This window comes from Pseudophryne corroboree, chromosome 2, assembly GCF_028390025.1.
Source record: "Pseudophryne corroboree isolate aPseCor3 chromosome 2, aPseCor3.hap2, whole genome shotgun sequence".
In the NCBI taxonomy this organism is placed as follows: Eukaryota; Metazoa; Chordata; class Amphibia; order Anura; family Myobatrachidae; genus Pseudophryne; species Pseudophryne corroboree.
In genome coordinates this window covers 446,559,039-446,573,281 of record NC_086445.1, presented here as the reverse complement: position 1 = coordinate 446,573,281, position 14,243 = coordinate 446,559,039, and the positions used below count along the sequence as shown (strand labels likewise).

Here is a 14,243-nt window from a genome sequence, read left to right as displayed (position 1 = left end):
TCGTGAAGAAGAGTGTCCGCTTGACGCAGGCCGTTGTATATGGCCCTCAGTTCCAGTACGTTGATGTGTAGACAAGCCTCCTGGCTTGACCATAGTCCCTGGAAGTTTCTTCCTTGTGTGACTGCTCCCCATCCTCGAAGGCTCGCGTCCATGGTCACCAGTACCCAGTCCTGTATGCCAAACCGGCGACCCTCTAGAAGGTGAGCACTCTGCAGCCACCACAGGAGAGACACCCTGGCCCTGGGGGATAGGCTGATTTTTTGATGAATGTGCAGATGGGACCCGGACCACTTGTCCAGAAGGTCCCACTGAAAAGTCCTCGCATGAAACCTGCCGAAGGGAATGGCCTCGTAGGACGCCACCATTTTTCCCAATACTCAAGTGCATTGATGGCCGACACACTTTTCGGTTTCAACAGGTCTCTGACCATGTTCTGGAGTTCCTGGGCTTTTTCCATTGGGAGAAAAACCCTCCTTTGTTCCGTGTCCAGAATCATGCCCAAGAAAGTCAACCGGGTCGTTGGAACCAACTGTGACTTTGGTAGATTGATAATCCAGCCGTGTTGCTGCAGCACTCTTAGGGAGAGCGACACGCTTTGTAGCAACTATTCTCTCGATCTCGCTTTTATCAGGAGATCGTCCAAGTACGGGATAATTGTGACTCCCTGCCTGCGCAGGAGCACCATCATTTCCGCCATTACCTTGGTGAAAATCCTCGGGGCCGTGGAAAGCCCAAACGGCAACATCTGAAACTGGTAATGACAGTCCTGTACAGCGAATCTCAGGTACGCCTGATGAGGAGGATATATTGGGACATGAAGGTATGCATCCTTTATGTCTAGTGAGACCATAAAATCCCCCCCTTCCAGGCTGGAGATAACCGCCCTGAGTGATTCCATCTTGAATTTGAACTTTTTCAAGTACAGGTTTAGGGATTTTAAATTTAGAATGGGTCTGACCGAGCCATCTGGTTTCGGGACCACAAATAGGGTTGAATAGTACCCCTTCCCCTGTTGAACTAGGGGAACCTCGACAACCACTTGTTGTTGACACAGTTTTTGAATTGCAGCTAAAACTATCTCCTTTTCTGAGGAAGAAGCTGGTAAAGCCGATTTGAAAAAACGGCGAGGAGGCACGTCTTCGAATTCCAGCTTGTAACCCTGGGATACAATTTCCATTGCCCAGGGATCCACCTCTGATTGAACCCAGACATGGCTGAAGAGTCGAAGACGTGCCCCCATTGGGGCGGACTCCCTACGCGGAGCCCCAGCGTCATGCAGTGGATTTAGTAGAAGCCGGGGAGGACTTCTGCTCCTGGGAACTAGCCGTAGCCGGCAGTTTTTTCCCTCTACCCTTACCTCTGGCGAGGAAGGAAGAGCCCCGACCTCTTCTGGACTTATGCGACCGAAAGGACTGCATCTGATATTGTGGCATTTTCTCTTGCTGTGAGGAAACATAAGGCAAAAAAGCAGATTTACCTGCAGTAGCTGTGGAAACCAGGTCCGTGAGACCCTCCCCAAATAAGTCCTCACCTTTGTAAGGCAAAACCTCCATATGCCTCTTTGAGTCGGCATCACCCGTCCATTGGCGGGTCCACAGGGCTCGTCTAGCAGAAATCGCCATGGTGGTGGCTCTCGAACCCAGCAGGCCAACGTCTCTCTGAGCATCTCTCATATATAGGACTGCGTCCTTAATGTGACCCAAGGTCAATAACATGGTTTCCTTTTCCAGGGTATCAATGTCAGCTGACAAGGTATCCGTCCAAGCCGCCACAGCGCTACAAACTCAAGCCGATGCTATTGCCGGTCTGAGCAAGGCACCCGTATGTGTATAAATTGACTTTAAGGTAGTTTCCTGCCTGCGATCAACAGGATCCCTGAGGGCTGCCGTGTCTGGAGACGGCAGCGCCACCTTTTTGGACAAGCGCGTTAAAGCCTTGTCCACCCTGGGCAAGGATTCCCACCGTACCCTGTCCTTTGCCGGGAAAGGATATGCCATAAGAATTCTCTTGGGAATCTGCAGTTTCTTGTCTGGAGTTTCCCAAGCTTCTGAGATGGGGGAAAAGTTATCTCAGGTATCTTTTCCTTAAACATGTGTACCTTCGTGTCAGGGACAGAGGGGTCATCTGTGATATGTAAAACATCTTTTATTGCAATAATCATATAATGAATACTTTTGGCCACCCTTGAGTGTAACCTCGCATCATCGTAGTCGACACTGGAGTCAGAATCCGTGTCGGTATCAGTGTCTGCTATTTGGGACAGTCGGCGTTTCTGAGACCCAGAAGGGTCCTGTGACACAGTCAAAGCCATGGCTTGACTCCCTGTTTTATCACTGGACTCTGCTTTGTCCAATCTCTTGTGTAATAAAGCCACATTTGCATTTAAAACATTCCACATATCCAACCAGTCAGGTGTCGGCGTTGCCGACGGAGACAGCACAATCATCTGCTCCACCTCCTCCCTAGAAGAGCCTTCCGCTTCAGACATGCCGACACACACGTACCGACACCCCCACACACTCAGGGAAATAACTATATGGAGACAGTTCCCCAATAAGGCCCTTTGGAGAGACAGAGAGAGAGAGTATGCCAGCACACACCCAGCGCCACCAGCCCCTGGAATAAAATCCCAGTTTGGACAGCGCTTTTATATAAATATATATAATAACACTCACTCTTTTTTGCCCTCTGTGACCGTGTTCAGCAGGGGAGAGTCCGGGGAGCCAGCTCCTCTGCATGTGCTGTGGAGAAAATGGCGCTGGTTAGTGCTGGAGGATCAAGCCCCGCCCCCCTCAGCGGCGGGCTTCGGTCCCGCTCAAATAATCAAAAAACTGGCGGGGGTTAATAAAAAACTGCTTCCGCAGTATATTTACATCTGCCAGTGTCCCTTGAGGCTATTAATTGCTGCCCAGGGCGCCCCCCCCCCCGCGACCTGCACCCTTACAGTGCCCGCTGTTGTGTGTGTGTGTGTGTGTGTGTGTGTGTGTGTGAGCAATGGCGCGCAGCGTTACCGCTGCGCGTTACCTCACTGTAGAACTGAAGTCTTCTGCCGCCTTTGAAGTCTTCTTTCTTCTTCTACTCACCCGGCTTCTATCTTCCGGCTCTGTGAGGAGGACGGTGGCGCGGCTCCGGGACGAACGGTGAGACCTGCGTTCCGACCCTCTGGAGCTAATGGTGTCCAGTATCCTAAGAAGCAGAGCCTATCACTTAAGTAGGTCTGCTTCTCTCCCCTCAGTCCCACGATGCAGGTAGCCTGTTGCCAGCAGTGCTCCCTGAAAATAAAAAACCTAACAAAATTCTTTTTACAGAGAAACTCAGGAGAGCTCCCCTGTAATGCACCCAGTCTACTCTGGGCACAGGATCTAACTGAGGTCTGGAGGAGGGGCATAGAGGGAGGAGCCAGTGCACACCCATTCTAAAGTTCTTTATAGTGCCCATGTCTCCTGCGGAGCCCGTCTATACCCCATGGTCCTTACGGAGTCCCCAGCATCCTCTAGGACGTAAGAGAAATATAGAAAATCGAAAGGGGAATTTACAGAAAGATTGAAAAAATAAATTCAACAATACGGTTTGGTTTTTGCGGGGAGACTTGAAAGGATAGGATCTCGCCACCAATTTTAAACAGATTAAAGCGTACCGAAACTCACATAGAGGAAAATAAAGAAAAGCACATAAAGGTATCTTTATCTAGTCGGTTAGTAAAGGCACAGCGTACCCCACTCACGTGTTTAACGTGTTCATTCCGTGTGTAAAGGTATCTTTAAATGATGGTCCAGTGAGGTGGATTCAGTAGGAAAGTAATGATTGCCCAATACAGATGGGCAATCCGGAATACCCTCTGTACAATACCCCAGTGTACCTCACAGATGAAAGTGGTGGCCAAACTTGCTTCAATAATAAAATTTGAAAACTCCACTCTCAGCATGCTGAGAGGTACACTGTGAGGTACACTGGGGTATTGTACAGAGGGTTTTCCGTATTTCCCATCTATATTGGAGTTTTAACATCTTCTCCTAATGTCCCCGGTTGGCACCCTAAGAGTGATAGATGTGGTAATTTTGCTCATTTTATTGTTCCTATAAATTTTTAATTGGTATTTTTCTGCAAAAATAAATCATTAATTTTCTATTGAATCCACCTCGCTGGACCATCCTTTAAAGATACCTTTACACATGGAATGAACACGTTAAACACGTGAGTGGGGTACGCTGTACCTTTACTAACCGACTAGATAAAGATACCTTTATGTGCTTTTCTTTATTTTCCTCTATGTGAGTTTTGGTACGCTTTAATCGGTTTAAAATTGGTGGCGAGATCCTATCTTTCTTCTATCAAGTCTCACCGCACACCAGTGCTCCAGTTTCTGAACACTACAAAAATTGATTCTTTATACAATACTACACATTGGTTTGCTTTTTCTCATATTTTTATCTTGCATATTGACTGAGGACATTTGGCTCAAGACGAACGATCCAAGGACGTCTGTTTGAAAAACCAAACCGTATTGTTGAATTTATTTTTTCAATCTTTCTGTAAATTCCCCTTTTGATTTTCTATATTTACCATTGGGCGCCTTTGATCATATCCCTCTCCTTTTCTTTCATCATTGGAGCTAGTGCACACAGACGTGTGTAGACCAATGGAGATGAACCAACTCATAGGTGACACTAATATATATCCCCTGAAAGCCAAGAGACATAGTGTTTCAAAAGAGAGTTCAACTAAAGACAAGCTACATATTACAATACCACATAAACTTGTCATGCTAGATATAATGCCAGCAGCTGGAATCATGTCAGTAACTGAGACCACAAATACATATGATCAACCACAGAGAAAGAGCTCTATTAGGAGCAACAAAGGCAAACCGCGTAAAAGATACTTTGAGGAATTTGCAAAGTTTGTCTGTGGTGAACCTCAAACCATACAAGAAGCAACTAGAAGGAGTGAAAGTCCGCAATAAACAAGGTGCATGCAGCTTTACATGATAATAATACATAGACCATTGTGAAATTGGCTAAAAAACCTTGGGGCAGCACAACTGTTTGGTGTGAGGAATGTGCAAAATTTGAATGCTGGGGCTGTTATCTAGACCAACAAGGGTACATTGAGGCATTGCTCAACAAATTTGGAATGGTGGATGCCAAACCAGTCAGCACACCAATTGACAAGAGTATAAAACAACAAAAGCTATGTGTCAATCCAGGAAATGATGCATTGGAACTTTAATGCATTGGGGCTTTAATGTACTGTATGCAGGTTTTGGCACATGTCAAGGCATCGCACATGTTGTCAGTTGTGTCAACCCAGGAAGGGAGCATTTGACTGCTGTAAAAAGTATCCTCTGATACTTAAAGGTCTTCCTTCCAGAGGACACCTGTTTTATTTGGCAGGCAGAGTGGGTAGGGAGTGGTAGGGACCAAAGGTAGAAGGAGGTGGAGGGTTAGATATAATAGGGATAAAGAGTCAGACACAAAAATACAGAGAAAGAAAGTACACCCAAGATGAAAACATATAGAAACACATATAAAATTAGATAGAGACATAAAGGAGGAAAAAAATAGGCGGTCATAGATACATACACATTCGGGGGAGAGGGGTGCAGGAGTAGTGACATAAAATGCTACAATTTGTGTGCTGTACTGCACATTCTCCTGCTGGGTAGACAGGAGACCTAGCTAGGCTGCAACAGTAGCCACAAAAGCTAGCGACCTGGCAAATGAGACTGGTCAAATACACCCATTTTAAAAACCTAGAGTATGCAAATCATACTTGCCTACTTACCGGAAACATCGAATTGTGACATTGTTACCCCGCCACCCGCTTTACGATGCCAGTAATCTAGGCCCGTATAGCGGGGATGCGGCCACAGTGAAGCCTTACCCCCTCTGCAACCCCACCCATCTCTGTTTCCCACATCATTCCCACGCCACGTCCCCTGCTGTTCTGACCTCGCTGCCCATTCCCAGAGAGGGGGCTGGTTTGGTGTAAACTGAAAATATATGACATGCTAAGCTTATTTTGGTAAAGTGTTTCTATTTTATCTTCACAGAGAGGCAAAATGGACGTCACTCATCAAGTACTTCCTCTACTTCATTTTTGGAATCTAACCATTGCATTCCATGCCCCAAGAACAGTTGATGACATAATATCATATTTGAAGGATGCAATGAAGAAAAAAAAAATTAGAAAAGTTATGTAATACTGTCATTACAAAATGCCTACATAGACATGTTGTTCAGTGCAATTATACTAATTTAAAAATACATAAAACTCCAGGCAGCAAAATAAAAAAACAATAAAATTAAAACTCTTATTTCAATTTCTTAACAATTGCACATTCATTATATTTTGTACTAAGCTAAACAGGTCTTTAACAAGCCTTAATGTTTCTTATGTGTTATATAATCACATAAGTAATTGGAAGGGAGTAAAATAAAAAGCTCAGTCCATTCACTGGAGGTAAAGGAAAAAAGTGCGTCATGTAGATGTTCACTAGCATAGAACCTGCACAGTTTTATTTATATATATATATATATATATATATATATATATAAACTGCAGGTTTATATTTGCAATGGTTGTAAAAATAAATGCTACTTGCATTTCTGAGCAGTTCACAGCAGTGTATTTTTTATAATAGAGCAGATTTTTTAACCACTGGTGTGTGTACCTCTATGGTTACCGCAGATTGTATTCTGTGTGACTAAAGGTACAGTGTGGGTCACTGAGATCCAGCAAGCAGATATACCGACCTTGCAGGGTTATTTACCAACATTGCATTTACCAATCACACATTTGCATTCATTATCTATCATTCACTATTTTTAGTGTCAATTTGAGAATAAATATAGTGTTACTGATTTTCCTGTTTATTCTATTGAGGGTAGTATAGAAGGATGCCCTAGTCTCCTCTGCATGTTCCATTACCTGTGAAAAGAAGAGTATCCTAGGGGGAAGCAGTTAGGTTTCCGACAGACGGGATCCTGGCAGTCGATATACCGACGCTGAGATCACGAAGTATGATGCAATGCCAGCGTGTAAATGCCGATGCAACTCGGGATGCCGACATCACATTACCGACAGCCAGCATCCCGTTCGTCCTCACAGTGCTACCGCACGGAGGGGGGGTAAGTTTAGGTTTAGGCAGGAGAAGGGGGGTTAGGGTTAGGGATCAAAGCCGGGAAGGTTAGGGTTAGGGACCGGGGAGGGTGGGTAAGGCACTTAACAGGGGAGGTTAGGGTTAGGCATCAAACGGGGATGGTTAGGTTTAGGCAGCGGGGAACGGATGGTTAGGGTTAGGCACCACCGGAGAGGGTTAGGGTTAGGCACCCACAAGGGAGGGTTAGGGTAGGGGGCAGAGGAGGGTTAGGGGGCTTCCTGGTGGCCTGTCGGGATTCTGATGGACGTTATGCTGCTGTCGGTATACTGACAGCCGGCATCCCGTCCATCGGCAAATCATACTGAACCCATCCTAGGGGATCTTACACCCCCCAGACAGCCCTCATCTGTAGGTTAGAGCAACTTGCTGCGTATTACACTGGAGCCACTCACACCCTCAGTATGATATACTTTACTCCTCACAGTTGTGACTATTTTTTACATTTATTCCTTACGGGTTTTTTATTGTGAATGTTGAAATCACTATTTTTCACTATGAGCATTTACGGATTTTATACTGTTGTCAAACCATTTCCCCATTAGGAAGATAAATATTGTTTTAAGTTGTGACACTTTGTACAGAAAGCTATATTGAAAGCATTTTGTTTACAGTTTTTCCAATATTTTCATGTAAGTTATTTTATAATACAGAAACAAATAAATCTGATTTAATTAAACCAGAAACAATGTCCCTTTTGCTTGGTGGAGTCATGATGTGAATAATGTACCTTGTGTAAATTTGAAAAGCATGGTTAAAGGTGATGCCTCTTTCAGATCAAAATACCGGGTGCAACCCAGCTCAGACCTCTTTCACACCGGCAGCTGGACCCAGGTTATTCCGGGTACAGGCATTCACACTGTACCTGGGTCTATTCGGCTTTACAGTGGATACTTGGAGATGATCTTTAAGCGCTGTTGCAGAAAGCCAATCCAGTGGTATGCGGCACGACTGGGGTCATCGTGACCCAGGTCAGACTGTTCACGCTGCACGTGCCCCTTTCAGACTGAGCTGTGAGCCAGGTCAACCCAGCAATAAACAGGGTTATTGCAGCAGTCTGCAAGGGGTATAATTATTTTGTTTATTCATAATTTACAGAACACACAAGCCTGGTGATGCAAACAAATTGGGCTGTAATGGGCAGTCTTTCAGCAAAGTTTAGAGAGGGCATGTGAATGGAAATCTGGAAGGGATTGCTTCCCAGGCGTGTCAAGTATAGGGGCAGATGTGTTAACCTGGAGAAGGCATAAGGAAGTGATAAACCAGTGATAAGTGCAAGGTGATAAACACACCAGCCAATCAGCGCCTAACTGTTAATTTACATATTAGAGCTGATTGGCTGCTGCATTTATCATCTTGCACTTATCACTGGTTTATCACTTCCTTATGTCTTCTCCAGGTTAATACATCTGCCCTTAAGGGCCTTATTCAGCTTTGTTATCAAACCAAAAAAAAGTTAGCAATTGGGCAAAACCAGGCTGCACTGCAGAGGGGGCTGATGTAACATGCGCAGAGAGAGTTTGGTGGGTTATATTGTTTCTGTGCAGAGTAAATAGTGGCTGCTTAATTTCTACATTGCAGTTTAGATTTCAGTTTGAACATACCTACCCAACTGCAGTGAAATATGGTTTGCCCAATTGCTAACTTTTTTGTTTACTAACAAACCTGAATAAGGCCTTAAGTATAATGATTTGCCCAATTGGGGCAAACATACATGTTTATTTCCATGCACGCAATGAGGAAGTAATTACAGCCTGTTTGCATTCAAGACAGCATTGTGGCATTATTTGCAGTTCCTCATTCAATACTGCATAAAGCTTTTTGATACATAATATGACCTGTACAGTAGTGATGTACAGTGAAGGTAGGCTGTCATAGTCCAGAGTTTTAACTATAAAAATGATTATAATAATACAAAGAAGATATTTATAATACATTTTTTGCATTTTATTATATACTTTATATAGTTAAAACTCTAGCCTATACTGGAGTATGACAGGAAAGGCTCTGCCTCACCTCACCGCACGTCTGCACAGGTATGTTTTCTGAATTTGGTTGCATACACTATATCATACATCCCAACTTTAGGGAGCGTGGCCTCACTGCTAGGGGGCATAGCCTCATGGGAATGCCACGATTGTGACTGTGGGGACATGCCCAGCCCTCTGTGAGCTACTGGCCATGTCCCCAGTCCCTCTCTCACAGTGAATAGATGCTGTCAATAGACCTCTATTCACTGCTGCTCTGCTAAGTGAAAGGGTGCTTCCCAAGTCCCCTCCACACCATGGGACACTGCAGACCGTGGGCGGGACAGTGCCCAAAAACCAGGACTGTCACGCTAAAATTGGGACAGTTGGGAGGTGTGCTATATATAAGCAGTCTGTTAATGATGTTATATGTTGGGATCAAATTACAAGTAAAGAAAGGTGGAAGAAGGTGCATGTCATATGCCAGTGATGGCTAACCTTGACACTCCAGCTGTTGTTGAACTACAGATCCCAGCATGCCCTGCTACCGTTTTGCTATTTGAGCTTGCTAAAACTGATGCAGGGCATGCTGGGATGTGTAGTTCAACAACAGCTGGAGTGCCAAAGTTAGCCATCACTGTCATATGCTCTCCCCATGCTTCCTCTCCTATTATCCCCTCACAGGTCACTGCTGTGGAGATGGATGGAGGGTGCTCTGTTCTTCACAGCAGTTCCCATCACTACTGTTGTATGTGAGAAAGAATTGTGTGCAGAGCACCACTGAATTCTACTTATGATAACGTCCCCGACAGTCTGTCTACATCTTGGAACTGCAGTGGAGCACTACACCAACACCACAGCAGAGTAAAACCCACTGGTAGGGGTGGATTGGGAGAGCAGCGTAAAGAGGGATAAAGAAGGGTAGAGGCAGGTGTGGATCGGCAATCGGCCCACCCGGGAAGATTCCCGGTGGGCTGATGTGAATGTGGGGCCTGCTTTGTTTGTTGACATGTGAGAAATGGTACTGCCGCCATGGTTATACGGTATACCTCTGGTGCTGCCCATGTGAGACCACTTCTACAAATTTTTCCAGGGCCACTTTCAGTTCCCAGTTTACACCTGCCCGGATTTGAAAGAAAGGCAATGGAATATGCTAGCGCTACATAAATGTTAATAAATATATAAATGTATAGATGTTACAGACAATAATTATAAAACCTCTTGGTGTCACTGGCCTTTCAAATAGCAGTGGAAGTTTAAAACAAATTATAATACCAAAAGCTATATTATACGTGTAATATTTTTCCCTGTGGGGGCTAATTAGTTTTACTGTTTTCTGTGGGGACCAATGTGTGTGTTATTTCATGTGGGGGCCAATGTGTTTTATTTTTGTTCTTGTGCAATGTTTTTCGCGCTTGGGTCTGAGTTGCACTCTGCATGCATGCACAGAGATGGTGTTCGTAAAGAGTTAAAGTACAGTGTCAGACCCACACACCAAGAAGTGTATTAGAAACGAGTTGGGCATTTCTTTGTGGTTACAGGGGCTTGGCTAATCAGACACAGATTAATGTACTGTGGGCTCGTTGCATATAGAGACATTTAATTGCTCACATTGCAGGCCATCCTCAGGGCCTAATTCAAATCTGATTGCTACGGTGCGTTTTTGCACAGCTGGCGATCAGATCCGAACTGCAAATGCGTATGCACCGCACTGCGCCGACGCGTGGCACAGCTGCAACGGGATCACTGGTCAGCGACGGGATTGTGCGAAGGATCCATTGGCATGGGCATTCGCAAGGAGATTTACAGGAAGGGGCCATTTGTGGATAGCAACTGACCATTTTTAGGGAGTGTCCGGAAAAACTCAGGCGGGCTCAAGCGTTTTCAGGGAGGGTGTCTGATGTCAAATCTAGTCCTGAATAGGCTGATGTGATTGCAGCACCTGAGTAAGTCCTGGGCTGCTCAGAGACCGCACAAAATCAGTTTGTGCAGCTCTGCTACACATGCGATCAAACACTTGCACAGCGAAAATACACTCCTCCTGTAGACGGCGACTATCTGTTCACAGGACAGCAAAAATCGCAGCCCAGCGATCAGATCTGAATTTCCCTTCAGACGGATGATCTGCACCTAGTATAGGGCTGTGAAAGTTTCAATGGTGTGACCAATGGTGGCATCTAAGACTCAGAAAGCATGCTTACAGTGTATGTAGACATTGAACATGGGTGTCTCAGTCCTCATATATATGCATGCATGAATGCATATATATAGGGAACTGCATTGTAGCGTAATTAGCATAAAGTCACAGATGCAACTGCAGCAAAAAATGCAAGCATGGCCGCAGTTGGATGTAGTTATGTGACCTGACCGCCGGTCACTGCAACCCTAATTTGAACAAAAATCCGCTGGCAGACCGCTACTTGCCGCGTCAAGCAGCCGCCACGGCCCACCCCGCCCCCCCCCCCCTCTCCCCAATGTCCAGACACCCCTGTGTTATCCAGGCTGCACCCTGCCAAGGCGTTCTAACGCCTTTGGAACTCCCCTCCCACCCCGCGACCGCCTCCACAAAAAAATTCAGACTGAGATCGCTGAATTAGCCGCCATATCAGCCCTTTTACACAAGTGTTCTCTGATGGGCTGCATGTGGGTTGGTTGTTCATCCAAGAAGTTCTATTGTCATGTGGGAAACTCCTATATTAGTGCAGCCATGTCAGGAGCAGTTTCAGCTTAGGTTGACTATTTGGGCAGCTCCACACTTATGCCGACGGCCTGCCCCTCGTGTGATGTCATGTGTTTGGAGCGGGTCAATGCAGTGCTGGAGAGCTCTGCTTTGGTGTTGAATGCCCATTTTGATAAACATTATGAACACACGTTTAGTGAAATAATGTGTATACCTACTAGAGAGATGGGGAGAGAGGCCTGTCCATGCTTGCCCATTCACCACTCCTATTATCTCATATGGAAGTACTTTCATTGTTCCTCAGCAGTCATTTATTCTATGTGAAGAGATGGGTTTGGTATCATGTGACCAGTGATGGCGGTATCCCGGCATTTAGATGCCCGGCGGGAATGGGGGGGGGGGGTCAGAGAAGGGAGCCAGAGAGACCTGACACTAAGTGCTGCGCTTTCCGCAGTGTGACAGGTGCAGGCGGCAGAAACAGCAGGGTAGCAGAGCGGGGAGTGTACCTCCTCAGCCCAGCTCCTCCCTGCACTGCATACCATTGCTGAGCGGGTTGCGTCGCCTCTGATTCTGCTCCCTATCTACCATGCCTGATCTAAGTGACTCAGTGAAAATCAGCTACAGCGGCCTTGCTATTTCAGCATTTAGCTCCATCAGAACCCTAGTATGTATGCCATCTGCACCAGGAAATGTATTAGTCTTTTTTTATTAAAAATTTTCACTGACTACTTCCTCAGACAGATAAATATTAAGCAATGGGCCTTTATCAATACTATTGTTACTCACTAATCACACAATCTGGTCCTCTCTAGTAAACACTGATGAGAAAAATGTGTTCAATATTTCAGCTTTTTCATTGTTGTCTTTATCAGGAATCCCAGTTCACTTTTTAATGGTCCTATATTCTCTTTTTTTTAGCTTCTTACTATTTATGTACTTAAAGAATTTTTTTTGCTGTTACAAATCTGGTACATTATCATGCATGCACTAGCAGTATTTACTATATATTTACTTTATATATTATTTATCTATATATTATTTATCAAGGGGCCCAGACCATGTACTAATGGTTAGACAAGCCTCCAAGAATGGGCCCCTACCACTGCATTTCCTTCATGCCTCAGTCCGACACTGCCCTATCTGTGTATATTTCTCTGTCTATCACTCCATGGTACAGTATGTCGCCCACTCTCTGCTTACATCCCTGTCTCCAATTTTGTCTGTCTGCACATCTGAATCCTCTTTGTGTGTCTCTATCTTTCACTGTTTTAATTTTGTATGTGCTCCTCTCTTTAGATTCAGCCTCCTCATCTCCACATTGTAAGAGTCTGTCCTTTCTTTTTCCCCATTATTTGTATGTTTCCATTTACCCTCCTTGTATATCCCCAAACTTCTTCTATCACTTTCCTTAAATGCCTATTCTTCCGTTATGGCCCTCACAAATCACTCTTCCTCTTGCACCTTGGGGGTAATTCAGATCTGATTGCTGCTGTGTGTTTTCACACAGCGGGCGATCAGGTCCAAACTGCGCCTGTGTATGCACCGCAATGCACAGGTGCGTCTGACAACAACAACGTGCATCGCCGGTCAGCGATGGGATGGTACGAAGGATCCATTAGCACAGGCGTATGAAAGGTGATTGACAGGAAGAGGCTGTTTGTGGGTAGCAACTGAGCGTTAACAGGGAGTTTCCGGAAAAACGCAGGTGTGTCCAAGCGTTTTGAGGGAGGGTGTGTGACATCAGCTCCGGCCCCGATCAGCCTGATTCTATCGCACTGTAGGAGTAAGTCCTGGGATGTGCAGAGAATGCACAAACTGATTTTTAGGAGCTCTGCTAACACATAGGAACGCACACTTGCACAGCGAAAATACACTCCCCCTGTAGGCGGCGACTATCTGATCGCAGGACAGCAAAAATGCAGCCCAGCGATCAGATCTGAATTAACCCCTTTGAACCTTGTTCCATCTCCCTAGTCTTATTCCTCTTCTGTTCTCTTCCCCCATCATTTTTTTCTTCCATTTCCTCTGAAGCTGATGGAGTCCTGGTGGCTGCTGACCAGAAGCAATATGAATAAACTTAGGCACAACTGTATCCAAAGCTGCATAAATGTATCTGAATATGGCAGCTAAGCACAATCTTTTGATTTTAATCTTTTTAGCTGAGGTACAGAACATCTCTCTCACGCAGAGAGAAGTTGCAGCCGATGGTGCTATGATAGTGCTCAGTACATACCACGACGGAATAGCGCCGCTGTAAGTGGGAATCTCAGTAGACTGAGAATCAAACGTGACAATTACATAAATACTCAGTAGCGAGTGTGACTACGCGCACCTTTGAATCAGGCCCTATAGGTCCTATTCATCAAGCTCAAAATCCCAGACTATGTCCACATGTACAGATTATACGCAGTAACGAGGAACAGCAACTGCTAGGGTA

General features: G+C 45.3%; 1 protein-coding gene across 2 annotated transcripts in view; it reads left to right on the top strand.

Moving 5' to 3' along the window:
- P2RX1 (purinergic receptor P2X 1) overlaps positions 1-7,848 on the top strand; it is a 321,106-nt gene extending 313,258 nt beyond the window's left edge. For both annotated transcript variants that reach the window (XM_063953695.1, XM_063953694.1), the window contains one exon: positions 6,053-7,848. The gene's annotated coding sequence lies outside the window, so the exon portion shown is untranslated. The remainder of the gene's footprint in view (positions 1-6,052) is intronic.
- The last annotated feature ends 6,395 nt before the right edge of the window (positions 7,849-14,243 follow it).